At 43.5% G+C, this 15,062-nt stretch overlaps 1 protein-coding gene across 2 annotated transcripts in view; it reads right to left on the bottom strand.

Moving 5' to 3' along the window:
- Positions 1-15,062, bottom strand: part of LOC121168852 (synapsin-1) — a 49,773-nt gene that overhangs the window by 13,827 nt on the left and 20,884 nt on the right. The gene's annotated exons all lie outside the window — the stretch shown is intronic.

Here is a 15,062-nt window from a genome sequence, read left to right as displayed (position 1 = left end):
TTAGGAAGGGGTTTGTGCAGCCACAGGAGAGGTGACATGGAGAGGAGATGGTGATCGCAAAATCCCCAAGCTCTTTCCTCCTACCCCCTCCCCTCCTTCCTCTCCCTCATTCCTCTGGCCACTGCTGAAGGGAATACTGACAACCAAGAAATGCCTCTAGGCTTCACCAGGAGGACTAAACAGCAAATGCCCTTCACAGTGTTTCCCTAGCCAGCTGGTTCCTCACTCAAACTGAGGTCTCTGAACCAAACCCCTCACTTTTCAGTCTCATCTTCTTCCAAAAAGACCTTCCCAATACACCTGGCCTTTTCTATGCGTAAAGCTGGGGCTGAGCCCCTCTGGCCCCTTCCCAGGCCCTGGCTCCTGCTTTGGATGCTCCAAAGTCTTTACTTGGGTGAGGGCTCTGGGACCAGCATTTCAGATTAATGCAAATATTCATTGGGACACTCAAGTGTCCTGTTGACCTGAATCTGAAAAGGGTCCTATTGGACCCTGAATTCCTTCCCATCAGACTGCCCACTGCTTCTACCAGTAAGAACTCAGGTGTCCTCCAGAACATTTTGGCTAACCAAGCATGGACCTTAGAGCCTCTATGGTCCTATTTCAGAGCCTTTGGCACTCCCAGGGCCTAAGTTATGTTCCAGATAAGGACAGGAGATTCTGAGCACCCAAAACTGATATGCTTGAACAGGCAAGGTCTACTGTGGCAGTGGTTTCTATGTTATTATCAGCACCTTGATTATGACTTAGGAGACTTTGAATTCTGTCCACCAAAAAAGGCAAATGGCAGCCTTTACGGACGGATACAAGTGTCAGGGAATGGGCTGGGCTTCGCTGTGGCCCAGGTGACTATATCACGATTCCTTTAGTTTCCTGCAAGCCTGTGGCAGCTCCTAGGGTTCACCAAATCCCAGGATGCATTCTGAATTCTTGAGCTGCATCCTGCCTTTGGGACCCACTCCCTGAGCCTTCAGCTCTTCTAACCCGTGGGAGGAGGATGGCCTGGAAGGTGGCAGGGCATTCATCATGGAGACCATTCTCCTGTCAGCATACACACCCTTCAGGAGATCACTGAACCGACACCCAGTGCAGCATGGATGGAGCAGGCCAATTCGTCAGGGTACACAGAGTCCACAGCAGCGTGCACAAAGCTACACCCCCTTAGAGAAATGGCATGAACTCCCGGCAGGTACTATAGTCCTGGGATCACCATGTGCCCGTAGCATTCTTCTAGAGAATCTATTTAAAAGGAGTAAAATGAGCATCCCCTATCCCCAGCATTCAGTGGGTCCATGTGTGAACCTCTGGGAGAGATTTAGCAAAGCTGAGAGCATGCATGTGCATGTCACGGCTGCACAAAGTGTGCAGCTCAGTGGGCAGTCTGGAGATTGTCCTTTCTCTTATCTGGTCTCTGTTTCTCTGCCTCAAAAATGAGTGTCACAGGGCTCGGCATGGTAGCCTAGTGGCTAAAGTCCTCTCCTTGTACACACCAGGATCCCATACAGGCGCCACTTCTAATCCTGGTGGTCCCGTTTTCCATCCAGCTCTCTGCCTGTGGCCTGGGAAAGCAGTCAAACGCAGCTCAAAGCCTTGGGATCCTACGCCCATGTGGGAGACCTGGAATAGGCTCCGGATTCCTGGTTTTGGATCGGTGCAGCTTCAGCCATTGTGGCCACTTGGGGATTGAATCAACGGAAGGAAGATCTTCCTCTCTGTCTCTCCTCCTCTCTGTATATCTGACTTTCCAATAAAAATAAATAAATAAATCTTTACTAAAAATTGAGTGTCACAGTCTCCAGCCAGAATCATTCTGAAGCTCTGCTTAAGAAGGGTGCAAAGGATATCGTTGCCTCACGGATATTTTTCAGGTGAAAATACAAGACTCTCGTAACAGTAACTTTATGTGCAACATTGCTAACACTGAATTGCCAGACAGTGTAGAGTGATGGCTAAGACCATGTGCTTTGGAGTCAGGCCACCTGCATTCAAATCCTGGCCCTGCCATGTCCTAGCTGCGTGTCATGGAGAGAGCCTTATTAGCTTCCTGCACCTCAATTCCTGTGTAAGAATAACATGTATACTAAGTTAAAGGGCAAGTGCTTGGCCTGGTCAGTAAAATAGCAGCTGAAGTGCCCGCATCCCATAACTGACTGCCTGAGTTCAAGTCTATCAGCTTTATGCTAATACAAGCCTGAGAAGCAGTGGTTATGGCTCAAGTAGTTGGGGAAACATGGATTAACTCCTGGCTCTAGGCTTTAGCTTGGCCTTGTCCAGCCCTGGCCATTGAGCGAACCGGTAAACAGGAGTTTTCTGTGTCTCTTTCTGCTGATCAAATAAATTAATAAATAATAGATATATAGGTAGATTTACTATATATCTAACACATAAAGATGATGTACATACTAGATAAGATTGTATATGGAAGCTGCTTAGCATAGTGCTAGGCATACAGTACTTATAAGTAGCAGGTATGGTCAAAATAATTTTAATTTATAACTTTAGTAATGATAATTCTTATTAGTAATTCTTTACAGTATTTCAAATAATATTCATTAGTAATAATAAGATTAGAAACCATGTATTCTATTAGTAATAATTTGATGCACCCTGGAAGCCTTTTTTTTTTTAAAGAATGTGTTTTCTATTTTTTAAAGGTTAATTTAATTTTTATTTGAAAGACAGATTCTTTTCTTTTTCTTTTAACAGAGAGAAAGATAGACAGAAGGTCCTCCATCTGCTATTTCACTCCCCAAAATGACTGCCAAGGCCAGAGCTGAACTGATCTGAAGCTGGGACCCAGGAGTTTCTTCCGGGTCTCCCACGTGGATGCAGGGTCCCAAGGACTTGAGCCTTCCTCCACTGCTTTCCCAGGCCACAACCAGGGAACTGGGTTGGAAATTTGGTAGCCAGAACATGAACTGGTACCTATATAGGATGCCAGCACCGCAGTGTAGAGGGTTAGCCTGCTGTGCTGCATGTCAGCCTCGTATTTTCTAATTAAAAAAAAAATTCTCATTATTTGAAAGATGGAGGGAGGGAGGGAGGAAGGGAAGAGAGGAAGAAGGAAGGGAGGGAAGAGAGGGAAAAAGAGAGAGAGAGAAGAAGATATCGTTCAACAACTGATTTACTTCCAAAATGTTCACAACAGCCAGGGCTGGGCCAGGCCAAAGCCAGGAACCAGGAACTCTACCCTTATCTTCCATGAGTACCAGGACCCCAGGGCCTTCAGAGGGGGTGTATTAGCAGGCAGCTGGATTGGGAAAAGAGGAGCCAAGATGTGGAAACAGTTAACTCATGATCTTGCTCATCTCCCCCAGAGCTGTTATATTTAATAAACTCACTTGTTACATTTGTCTTCAGGGTATGATGTGTGTCCCCTGCTTCACCAGTGTACAATCTCTCCACTGACAAGGCTTCTGAAGGAACCTCCCACCTCCACAATAGCATTCCCCACCAGTTTGTTCTCACTGGGGACAAATCCTTGCCTCTGTAAATCTCTTCTGTTGCCACGACTACACACAACATATCCCAAGTTCTCAATAGATTCTTCCTTTGATAAGTCCTCTCTCCTCACTGTGACAAATCCCCTCTTTCATAAATGCCTCACTAAGAAACATCTTCTGGTTCATAAATATTCCATTGCCATCACACCATGCATCACCGCCAGTGACACATTTCCCCATTCACAAACACCCAGCAGTAATCTCCTGCCTACTGGTGGAGCTTGGCAACACGATCTCTCTTCATAACTACCCATCTATCGGTATCTCCCCAGTTGAGAAATCCATCTAATCATAAGGTTTTTCCAAGATAGAATTCTCACTGAAAACTCCTGGTAAATCTGCACCTTCATACATCAAGAGAGCATATGGGCATGCGCTTATTGTCCACTAGGAATGGCACTGATGAGCCCCCTTGTCACATTTTCCTATTCAGAAACAGCTACCCTTGATATCTGTCGATATAGCTCACAAAAGCCCATTCAAGAATTTTTTCCATTTATAAAATCACACATCCATGTATTCCCTCCCTATTGCTTGTCCTCCACTGAATACATTTCTGCATCCTTAGATATTTACAGTTGGAAAATCCCCTTGCTAGATAGAACAGCTCCCAACCTATTACCCCATATGATGAGTCAGCCTTGTCTTTTACCTAATGACAGGTGCAATGGCTGATTTGTCTAAGAGTAGCACTTCCTTTTTATGAATAGTGACTGACACATCTTACTACCCGGCTCTGGACACCTCCTATACCAGCAGTAGTGAAATCTGAGGATCAACCATGACTACACTAGAGGGTGCAAAGTTCTCTCTGGTTGTGGGGGTACAACTTGAACTTTCAGAAAACACAAGATAGGTTGAAAATCTAAGCTATTAGAGGTCCAGAAGAATCCTGCTCCAGTAGAAGGGCCACGGTATGAAACCCAGAGACCATAATAAAGATCTGATTCATGTGGCCAAGAATGTCTAGGCTATAGCTACCTGTTGCTGACTATCTACCCCTGAGCATGGGCCTCCTGTGGAACCTTCACAAAGAGCTTCGGCTCCGTTGAATGGAAGTAGGCCCCCAGATCCAGGGTCCTTTCACCCCACTACACCATCAAGGCCTCCCTCTGACCCCAGACCCCTGGAAAACAATGACATTGGACAGGTGCTGCAGAATCCTCTTCCTGTTAAGGAGCAAGCCTGGCCAGGGGGAGGACAAGTTTCAACTCTTCCCCTGAGATCCCTCGGGCTCTGCCTTTGGGCGGACCTCTGGGAGCTCTCAACCACATCTCCACATGGTGTGCTATAACTCAGACCTGGACGGGTCTCAGCAGGAGAGTGATTCTCTGAACATTAAACAGAGGCCTCCTAAACAGGAGCTGTCAGTGAGATTCCAGAAGGTGGAATCTCTCCTTCCCTCCAGAGGAGAGATGTCTGATGTTTTCTCCGGAAATCTTGGGGATAGGACAATTGTGAAGGGTCAGGGGTCCTTGTGGTATAACTCTGGTAGCTGATACTCCATACCAATAGCTTGCAGAATGATCAGTTTAAAGTCCTCAGGGCACCAAGGGTACCTCTCCTGGACACTTGTTTTCCCATAAAAATACTAGCCCTAACACTGCTCTGGCTGAAGGGATTGACACCCTCAAAGCTACTGATGTGTTATTAAGATGTCAGCCCATCACCGCATAAATGTTGTTCTTCTTCCTCTTGCTCCTCCAAGACTCTCACTGAGGTTCCTAATAAGGGTCCCGAATCCTTGGGACCACAGGGTCCACAGAAATCCTTGAAAATAAAGAGCAATGTCCTTGGTCACAGCCACCAAGGACAAGTATGGGGACCCACTCAAAGGGGAGGCTCCCTTTTGGGAATCCCTTCTCACCCTCATCCAAGCTGTTCCCACTCCACGTGAGCCCTCACTCCCAGGCCCCCATCTGCACCATCTGTGCGTCTAGCCCCGGGACTCCAGGACTCTGTGTTCCTGATTTCAGCTCACCACAGCCAATTCTGCCTTAAGCGCTTGAAATTGGCTGCTTAGAGAAATGCACGAGTCCCAGCGAGAAAGAGAACTGCTTGTATTTGAATGGCCCGGAAGGTGCGTGCCCTTCAGCTCCCCTCCAGGCTCTGAGAAGGCGGGACCCAGAAAGGTCGCCTTGAATAGCAGCAGGTACCCACAGGTCCTCCGCTCCCTGCTCTCTGTTCCCAAAGGCTGTTCCCTCCCTCCTCCTAGTCCCAGCTCCCTTTCTTCTCTACTTCCTGCCCCGACCGCTGCCCCAGGTTCTCCATTCCCATTCCCTGCTTTAGCTCAGGCTCCCTAACTCCCACATCTCTCAATGTCCTTTCTCACAAAGTCATTTCCTTTTTTTTTTTTTTTTTCCCTCCCTGCTCAGTCTCCCTGGGCCCTGGCCCTGGTCCCTGTTGCCTAGTTCCTGACAGCAACAAACCACAGCCACTGCAACCGCTGCTTTCCACAGGGCCAAGCACCTCAACCCCGACTCAGCACCGGGTCTACAGACCAACCCACGCTTCTCCGAGCCTTGGCAAAAACATGAAACCACAAACTTGGCGGCTTTTCCAGGTGACCTGATGTCTGCTATTAAATCTTCACGTGCCAGGCCCGGCGCGATAGCGTAGCGGTTAAAGTCCTCGCCTTGCACAGGCCCAGGATCCCATATGGGTGCCACTTCTAATTCCGGAAACTCCCTGCCTGTGGCCTGTGAAAGCAGGCCACAGGAATGGTATCTGGGTCCAAGTCCTTGCCTCTGCTCCTGATTCAGCTTCTTGTTAACACCTATCCTGGAATCTGGCAGGTGATAGATCAAGTAATTGGATTCCTGCCATCCACATGGGAGACTTGGATTATATTTACAGCTCTTTTTAAAAGAGATTTATTATTATTATTATTATTATTGAAAAGGTAGATTTTCAGAGAAGAGAGACAGAGAGAAAGATCTTCTATCTTCTGGTTTACTCGCCAAGTGGCCGCAATAGCAAGATCTAGGTCAATCCGAAATAAAGAACCAGCAGCCAGGCACTTCTGGGTCTCCCTTGCAGGTGCAGGGTCCCAAGGCTTTGGGTTATCCTCTGCTGCTTTCCCAGGCCAATAGCGGGGAGCTGGATGGGAAGTGGAGCAGCTGGGCAGGAACCAGTGCCCACATGGGATGCTGGTGCATGCAAGGCAAAGATTTAGCCACCAAGCTATTGTGTCGGGCCCTATGTTTACAACCCCTTTTCTCCTTGCTTTTCAAATAAACAATAATAACAACACTGGTGAACAAGCTATAGAAAGGAAGAAAAGCATGGGAATGTCTCTTCATTTTCTTTGAGGTGATGAGCTTGACTGGTCTCTAATAATTCAGCAAAATCCCCTGTAATATGAGCTGATCTCAATACTTAGCGACCTTTTCTATTTATTTTATGGAACTTGGCTATTAAACTCTAATGAGGTCAATTTTAGGATACTGTGTCTCCTGGGCAGCTACTTATTTAACTTGGGTGTTTAATTTTATTTATGTCTTTTTATATTATAATATTTGTAACCAGGCAAAATGCCCTGGATCAACATGCATAAGGGGAAAATGCAAATAGAGTAAAAGAGAAACAAAGTATATTTGAAGCAAAATGAATCATGTAATTATGCTGAATGAACAGTAAAGGTAACTAACCAGTAATTTTAGAATCTAGTACTGTGACTGCATACTCGCAGTCTAAAGACATAAAAAGGAGAAAACAAAGGATTTGCCCTTCACAGTGGTATCAGCATTGAAATTACAGAAAAAAAAAATACCTTCTGTGTCCTGCAGGGCCGGATAAATCAACGAATTAATGATACTTAAGTCAAGCAAAAAGCAATATAAATGAGGACTGGCAGAAGGTTGAGACCGAGCTCTACGGAGTGTGATTAAAATCGCAATGTCAGACAGTGACTGAGTAAGACACTGCAGACATCATTTTCTCCAAGAGAGACCAACTGAACAGCTAATGACACACCAAGCCGCCTTCCTAGCGCCAAGGAGGCCCAGGGACACAGTGCCTGGTTCTAGTGCAATAATAAGGAAGCATGCAGGTGCTGGCACCATGGCTCAACCCACAGTGCCAGCATCCCATATAGGCAGCACTTCGTGTCCTGACTGCTCCACTTCTGACACCATGCTTACTTTCTAGAAAAGCAATGGAGGATGGCTCAAGTCTTTGGGGGGCCTGCACCCTCTTGAGAGACCTGGAAAAAGCTTCCAGCTTTGGATCAGCTCAGCTCCAGCTATTGTGGCCATCTGGGAAGTGAACCAGGGAAAGGGAGATATCTCTCTTTCCCTTTCTGTCTGTAAATTTGCTGTTCAAATAAAATAAAGAATTAAAAAAAATGACTTCACCAAGTCATCAAAAACATAAACTAGATAAAAGACCATCTCTTACAGTTCAAGCAAGACTTGTTGCCTCAAAACTTAGGTAAACGTTTAAACTCTGATGTGTTAACGTAAGTGGCTGATTTACAGGTGGAAGCTGAGTGGTGGAGCTTGTGAGAAGTCTTTTGGTCACAGAGAACATTACTCTCAAGAGGATGGCTCTCTTGGGCCAGCACTATGGCACAGCAGGTTAAGTTGGCTCAGGTCCCAGCTGCCGTACTTCTGATCCAGCTTCCTGCCAATGTAGCTGGGAAAGCAGTGGAAGATGGTCCAAGTGTTTGGGCCCCTGCCAACCACATGGGAGAAGTTCCTGGAGCCTAGTTTTGTCTGGTCCAGCCCTAACTGTTGGGGTAATCTGAGGAGTGAAGCAACAAGTGAAAGATCTCTTCTTTTCCCTCTCTCTATCTCTGTCTTTCTCTTTTGTCCCATCACGTGGTCATGCCTCTGAACCCAGCATGACCGGTCTCCATTAGATACCAGACTATGCAGCCTTCACATCTTGCACTCTTCAACTGGAAGCTGACATAAATTTTTCTTTCCCAAAGGAACCCCACTTAGGTATTTTAATTAAAGTAACAAAACACAGACTAAGGTGCTGGATTCCTATATGGGCACTAATTTGTGTCCTGGCTACTCCATTTCTGATCCAGCTCCCTGTTTATGGCCTAGCAAAACAGTGGAGAATGGCCCAAGGCCTTGGTTCCCTATACCCACATGGGTGACATGAAGAAGCTCCTGGCTCCTGGCTCTTGGCTTTGGATCAGCTCAGGTCTGACCGTTGCAGCCATTTGGACAGTGAACCAGCAGATGGAAGATCTCTCTGTCTTGTCTTCTCTCTGTAATTCTGTCTTTCCAATAAAAATAAATACATCTTAAAAATAAATAAATAAAATTAATTTAATAATGGAATCTTCACACTTGCATCGAAATAGATGCACCTGGAGATCGTTGTTTAGTGAAATAAACTGGCTATAGAAAGACAAATGCCTTAGGTTTTCTCTCACTTGTAAAAATGCTAAGACGTAGATTTGGACTCAGAATAGTGAATCCTGGAGGCTAGGAAGGATTGGGGTAGGATGGATAAAGGTAGGGGAGATAGCTGGTAGGTACTAAAACACAGAAGTAAAATGTTCTAGGATTGTACAGCACAGCGGGGTATCTATAGTCCACCATAATGGAGTCTGTGTAAAGTACTAGGAGAAAAGAGCTGGTTGGCTCCACACATAAACGAAAGTTAGAGAAATGGAAATGCTAATTGCCCAATTTGGTCAATGTACCTGGTACATGTGTATTGAAATATTACATTGTACCCAAACGTTGAAGCATTACATCAGTCAAAATCTCAAAAAAATTTTTTTAAAACTGGAGGTAATGTGAACACATTACATAAGCATACAGTGACATTTGAAATGATACAGCCACAAAGATGAACTCTGCACAGAGGGCAGGAGCCTAGAAGCAAGGACACTGCAGTAGCTATGGACACAGCACGCTCAGCTCCCATATCTTGGCCTTGGAATGTCTGGGGCAATGGCTGGGAAGGAACAAGATACGCCTGGCGGCAATGTGAGCAGACAGGCCGGTGAAAGCGTCTGTGAAAGTCCTCTGTTCCACACAGAAATGAGAACACTGGCAAATTAGTCAAAACGCAACTGTTTTAGTACATTACAAATTGATCAAAAGTTTACAATTTGGAAGTCATGTGCTTAAGAAAAATGACTGAATCTCAGTGAGGAAAAACAAACTTGATGCTATCTGAAGTTTTGTTCTTTCCACCCTCTTCTGTCCTCTCTGAAACAGCCCTGCAAATTCACAGTGATGTTGGTTAAAAAAAACATGCAGGGTAGTGTTAAAGACAAGTTCAAGGAAATCATGTGTGGGGACTAAGGTCTCCTTCATTGGGCCACGGATGACCAGACCGAAAATCAAAAAGCAGTTACTCATATTAAAGTTCCATGTCACCAAACTGAAACTAACGTTTTAAGAAATTGGATCACAGTTAAATTTTCCAAACAAGCTGATTTTAGCTGGCATGATAATGACACTCCCTCTCTTCTATTCCTTACAATGAAAGGTCACCTGATGTTACCCCACCAGCTATTTTCTCTATTAGTCCATTTCCCAGCCTCTCCCATACAAGGAACGTGACTTTGAAAGAACCAATTCTGTTTTTTGTTTGTTTTTGTATCTACTTCAGTTTTTAACTGTCTATAAAACAAACTTCCTGTGTTCAGCTCTCCAGAATACTTATTCCATTTTATGGAATGAACTGTTGTCTGACTCTACACTCACGCATAAGGCAATTAAGATCTTTAATGATTTATTTAAAAGGCAGATTCATGGAGAGCAGAGAACAGGAGAAAGGAGGAGAAAGAGGGAAGGGGCAGGGGGTGGGAGGAGAGGGGTCTTCTATTAGCTGATTCATTTTTCAAATGACTGCAAAGGCCAGGTCTGGGCCAGGCCAAAGCCTAGAGCAGAAAATCCTAGCTGGGTCTCCCACATGAGTGGCAGGACACAGACTTGGGCATCTTCTGTCACCTTCGCAGGAGCTGGCTGGGAGGCAGGCCAACCACTCACAAATGGGATGCAGGTGTCACAGTGACCTAATCCTCTGCATCACAATGTCGGCCCCTAATTAAGATATTAAAATGAGAATGTTGTGATTTTGTATTTGCACAACCAGGTTACCATTGTAGGCAGAAGAGGGTTGGGGTTTCTTCAAAGCTCTGGGCTAAGAGAACTGTTTGACTTTGGAGCTATGCCAAAGCTGCAGGCAAAATCGAAGACAAAGCTGTCAACAGCCTGCCTTGAGCACTAAAATCCTTCCTCAACATTTACATACAGCCTGTAAGTAAAGGCAGGGAGACGTAATGGTTTATAGTGTTTCAAAAAATACCTCACAAACATTAGTTAATTACTAATCCAACACACTACAGACTTTGGTGGCTCTGAACTAATTACAGAATTAGTTCAGAAATGTTTCTAAAACAAAAATAATAATAATTTAAAAAGCCACACTGGAACCAGCGCAGTGGCACAGAAAGCACCACATATGGATGCTGGTTCATGTGCTGCTGGCTGCTCTGTTTCCCATCCAGCTCCCTGCTTGTAGTCCGGGAAAGTAGTTAAGGATGACTTCAAGTCTTGGGACCCTGCACCTGCGTGGGAGACCGGGAAGGAGCTCCTGGCCCTTGGCTTTGCATTAGCCCAACTTGGGCTGTGGTCCAATTGGGAAGTCAACCAGTGGACTGATGATCTCTCTCATTCTGAATTTCAAGTTAAACAAATATTTACATTAAAAAAAAAATAAAAAGGCCGCAGAAACTAACCCCAGGGAGAATGCAGAATCTGATTTCCTGAGTTGTCACTTATATTATTATGTCATGAATAAACAAACCATGAATGGATGACGCAAGCAAAAAAAGCATGAAAAGAAAACTAGCAGACAACAGACACTGCACCTGAAGCAAACTTTCAGCCTTGCAGCTAAGATGCCAGTTAAGGTGTCTGTGCCTCACATCAAGCTGCCAGGGTTCAATGCCCAGCTCTGCTTCCTGACTCCAGCTTTCTGCTAGTACATACTCTGGCAGGCAGCAGAGGCAGCTCAAGTAATTGCCACCCACATGGGAAACCTCGAATGAGCTTCTGGTCCCTAATTTCAGTCCAGTCCAGTATCAGCCATTGCAGAGCTGGTGGGTGAACTACTAAATAGAAGTCCTTCAGGAGTCCAGCTGTTGGACTTGATAAAGACTATAAATCGGTGAGTCTAATATTATCTTTTTTTTAAAGATTTATTTTATTTTTATTGGAAAGTAAGATATACGGAGAGGAGAGACAGAGAGGAATCTTCTGTCCGATGATTCACTCCCCAAATGAGTGCGACAGCTGGTGCTATGCCCATCTGAAGCCAGGATCCAGAAACTTCTTCCAGGTCTCCCACACAGGTGCAGAGTCCCAAGGCTTTGGGCTGTCCTCGACTGATTTCCCAAGCCACAAGAAGGGAGCTGGATGGGAAGTAGAGCTGCCGGGATTAGAACCGGTGCCCATATGGGATCCTGGTGCATTCAAGGTGAGGACTTAAGCCACTAGGCCATGCTGCTGGACCCTTAGCTTCCTTCTAAAATGTGTTCTTGGAGGCACCAAGAGATTATTACACAAGTAGTTGGGTCACTGACACCCAGACAGGAGACCAAGGGTGGGTTCTTGGTCCATGGTTTCAGTCTGGTCCAGTCCTGGCTACTCTGAGCATTTGGGGGAGTGAGCAGTGGACAGTGAACAGTCAGTCTCTCTTTCTCTCCCAAATAAATAATAAAAGACTAATGAAAAAATTTTAGATTCACTAGAGAAATTAAGCAAATTTGAGCTATCAGAGTAAAGAATCAGTAAATATGAAAACAGGTCAGTTATCCAAGCTGAGAAATAGGAAGAGAAATAAACAAAATGAATATGGCATTAAAGGTCTGTAGGACATCATCAAGAGTATTAACACACACATTATAGCAGTCTCCAAGGGAGAAGTGGGGAGAGGATATCTGAAGGCATTTGATGAAAAACATTAATCTATGAATTTATCCTCTCAAATTTGATAAATTCAATGAAACATACACCTACATGCATCACAAATAAAACCAGGAAAGATGAAGACAGAATTTTGAAAGTACTGAGAAAAATGACTCATCACGCAGAACAGATTGTCAATAAGTTTCACAGATAACATCTCATTAGAATTCTTGGAAGTCAGAAGACAATGGTGTAACATAGTCAAAGCGCTGAAAGAAAACAACTGTCATTCAACAATTCTATATCCAGCAAAATTATCTTCCAAAAGGAAGGAGATAAATAAAAACTGAGATAATTTAAAGTTACCACACCTCCCCCATGAGAAATAGTAAAGGGAGTCTTTCAGACTTAAAAGAAATAACAGACACTAGCCTAGAACCACAGAAAGAAATAAAGAACATCAATAAAAGTAACTATATAGGCAAGTATTAAATATGGCATAAATGCAATATTATTTATCATACTTCCCCTGCCTTCTCTGTTTTAAAAGATGCCTATGTAAAGCAATAACTATTTCATGGACATACAATGTGTAAGATGTAATCTGTACGACAGTAATAACACAAAGTAGAAGCAAGAATAAAACTATTAGAGATTAATGCTTTTATCTTTCCTTTGGTACTGAAATTAATTTGGTAATTCTAGCTGGAGTGGTATAAATGAAATTGTTAATTATAATTCCCCAAAGAAATCACTAAGAATATTAAACAAAGACAGGAAAGAGATTAGAGAATTAAAATGGTACCTTAGTAATATATTTAACACAAAGCCAGGCTTAACAGAGGAATACAGGAATGAAAAGATATAATACAAAAAACCAATAGCAAAATTGTGAACATAAAGGTAAATGAATTAAATGCTACAATTAAAAGGAGAATGGATGAAAACTGTGATTAGCCTACATACTGTCTACAAGAGTCACATTTTAAGTTCAGAAACACAGTCATAACTAAACGGATAGAAAAAAAATTGACCATGCAAACAGTAACTAAGACAGCTGCAATGGCTATCCTAATATCAAACAAAATGAACTATTAGGCAAAGAAGGAGATGATAAAGGGATAACTCTATCAAGAAGATACAACAACGAGCATATGCACTTCACAATAAAGTCCAAAAATACAAGCAACAAAACAAGCAGAATTGGAAGAAAAATACAAAATTTAACAATAGAGATTTCAATTCCCTACTTCAAAATGAGCAAAACTATATAGAAGATCAACGAGAAAAGTCTTGAATAATACTATAAACTAACTAGGTATAGTAGACCTTCCCCCTTTTAATAACAGAACATACATTTTTCTCTAGTGTGCATGGAACTTTTTTCAGGACAGGCTATATGTTAAATAAGAAAATAAATATGCATAAGCAGAAAAGAACTGATTTGTGAATAGCAAAGGAGATAATCAACAAAATGAGATGGCAGCCCCTGGACTGGGAAAAATGTTTTTGCAAACCACTTATGTGATAATGTATTCATATCCAAAATTGATAAAGAAACCATAAAATTCAAAATCAGAAAATGGCAAAGGATATGAATACATTTCTCCAAAGATATCAAATGAACAGAATGATGCGGTATCACCATTACCCGTTAGGGTGACTATTATTAGAAAGTGAAGATATAGGAAATGTTGGTGAGAGTATGGAGAAAGCTGTAATTATTAGGGAAAACAGAATGAATGTTCCTAAAGAAATTAAAAATGAAACTAGTATAAGAGCCAGAAACACACATACATACATATACATCTATTTTCTCAGAATGAAGGAAATCACTACCTTGTAAGGATATTGCACACTTATACTCCCCTGCTTATTTCAGCATTACTCAAAATAGCCAAACAGATAGGGAAATATGGGAGCTGAGAAAGACCCTTCAATGATCATCTCCACACAGAGACTAATTTGAACAGCCTGCACGGCTAGATTACCCTTTCTAGGTACTCTTCCATAAATTTGAAAAGTGTACCATCTGTGACTTTGGGACAAATTTGGTCTTGGAATCTTGAAAGTGCTCAGTGACAATGCACCAACGGCAGAATCACATCAAACTTGAACTTAGAGTGCCATCTAAGGATGAGAAAGCAGAAGTGACCATAGGCTCAGCAAAACACCCAGTCTGCTTAGAATTTCTCGAAGTACAGGCACAGACAAAACTAGATGTGAAGACTTAATCCTTCCATGCACAGATGTTGATGTGTGTCAACCGGTATCAAGAATTTCCAAGAACAGGTGGGAATTTGGCTCAGCAGTTAAGATTTTAATTGGGACACCCAGATTCAAAACCCAGCTTTGCTCTCAATCCTGGCTTCTTGCTAATGCACAACCTGGTAAGGGCAACCCAAGTGGGAGGCCCAGGATAGGATGGCTCCTGGCTCCCAGCTTCTGATTGGCCCAACCCTGGTTGGTGCAAGCATCTGAAGGATAAACTGGTGGATGAAGCTCTTTCTCCATTTCCTTCCTTTCTTTCCTTCTTTGGTTTGTCCCTCCACCCATCTATCCATCTGTATTTGTCTGCCTCTCAAAGGATACTTTTTAAAAGCAGATTTTCATTTTGTTTGAAAGGCAGAGAGACATAGAATGATACAGAGACAGAGACATCCTCCATCTC

The sequence above is a fragment of the Ochotona curzoniae genome, unplaced genomic scaffold (assembly GCF_017591425.1).
Source record: "Ochotona curzoniae isolate NIBS_2020 unplaced genomic scaffold, NIBS_Ocur_1.0 contig_1274, whole genome shotgun sequence".
NCBI lineage: Eukaryota > Metazoa > Chordata > Mammalia > Lagomorpha > Ochotonidae > Ochotona > Ochotona curzoniae.
The sequence above is the reverse complement of the archived record's forward strand: the minus strand, read 5'-3'. Positions and strand labels throughout refer to the sequence as shown.